Below are 1,874 nucleotides of genomic sequence, written 5' to 3' on the forward strand. Positions count from 1 at the left end.
AGTTGATCAAATCGATGTCCTCTCTCCTGCGTCCGTCCTCCCTTTCCCATGAACGCGTCACCGCCCTCCTTTGACCTTGCTCCGTGTCCGTGCCACCGACCTCCTTCACCGTCCAAGACAACAATGCCCGGTCTGTTGTCCGTACGCCAAGGAGCTTGGTTCGGTGGTCCCTGCCATTGAAGATAAAGCGGAGACCATTGCCCACAATGAGCGGCATGCCCGACAGCGCGCCCACTAGAAGGCCAGGAAGGAGGTGGCGACAAAGGAGTTCGGTCGGGAGTGGATGTCAGATAGGATGATGATTGAGAGTGAGATGATACACATAAAGAACAGGAACAAGTGGCAAAAAATGAAGCTTGAGAAGGTGAAATTGTGTGTGACAGTTGAGCTTGAGAAAGAGAAGCTGAGGTTAACGAGGATCTAGTTGGCCAACACTAGCCTTGTGGATAACGTATCGAAGAACATGTTCATCGTCTATGTATGAATTATTGAATTTTATCCAGTGTGCATTATATTGATCGAATGATTCACGTACATATGTTTGCATGGATTTGAAATTTTGAAAATGGGATGTCCGAATGCCCGGGCGGATAAATGGCTCCGCCAGCTTCTATCCGCAGACCCGTCCACAACATATAAAGGTCAAATTTAGCCTACTTCGGCTGGAGATTCTCTTAGCCCCACTTTGAACATGACCTAGGAGGGTCTGGCGGTTAATTTTTTTTAATTTTTTAACAAATACTAACACATACATATATGTGCATTGCCACGGATCATTGTCCAGACCGTGGACCATCGTTGGAGAGTCGACATCGCCGTCTAATATCAACTGAAGAAGATGTGTCGCTTACCAGCTCATTGATAACGAATTCGCGTGGGCCAAAAATCTTGAAGGAAGGGAAAATGATTGGTGCAGTTTCAATGGTGAGCTGAAGGGAGCTAAATAGAGCAACTGATTCGGCGGGACGGGACCAAACTCCCCCCTCGCTTATTTGGGAATGCGCATGAGCTCGCATCATCTCCCTGCTCGCATGAGCTCAGCATTATGGTCCCCTCCCGTGCACGTCGCGACTCTGACAGAGAGGAAACAGCCGATTTGTTGGAAATATGCCCTAGAGGCAATAATAAAAGCATTATTATTATATTTCCTTGTTCATGATAATTGTCTTTATTCATGCTATAATTGTGTTATCCGGAAATCGTAATACATGTGTGAATAACAGACACCAACGTGTCCCTAGTGAGCCTCTAGTTGACTAGCTCGTTGATCAACAGATAGTCATGGTTTCCTGACTATGGACACTGGATGTCATTGATAACGAGATCACATCATTGGGAGAATGATGTAATGGACAAGACCCAATCCTAAACATAGCACAAGATCGTATAGTTCGTTTGCTAGAGTTTTCCAATGTCAAGTATCTTTTCCTTAGACCATGAGGTCGTGTAACTCCCGGATACCGTAGGAGTGCTTTGGGTATGCCAAACGTCACAACGTAACTGGGTGACTATAAAGGTAGACTATGGGTATCTCCGAAAGTGTCTGTTGGGTGACATGGATCAAGACTGGGATTTGTCACTCCGTATGACGGAGAGGTATCACTGGGCCCACTCGGTAATGCATCATCATAATGAGCTCAGAGTGACCAAGTGTCTGGTCACGGGATCATGCATTACGGTACGAGTAAAGTGACTTGCCGGTAACGAGATTGAACGAGGTATTGGGATACCGACGATCGAATCTCGGGCAAGTAACATATCGATAGACAAAGGGAATAGCGTACGGGATTGATTGAATCCTCGACATCGTGGTTCATCCGATGAGATCATCGTGGAGCATGTGGGAGCCAACATGGGTATCCAGATCCCGCTGT

Source organism: Triticum aestivum, chromosome 5A, assembly GCF_018294505.1.
Source record: "Triticum aestivum cultivar Chinese Spring chromosome 5A, IWGSC CS RefSeq v2.1, whole genome shotgun sequence".
Classification (NCBI taxonomy): Eukaryota; Viridiplantae; Streptophyta; class Magnoliopsida; order Poales; family Poaceae; genus Triticum; species Triticum aestivum.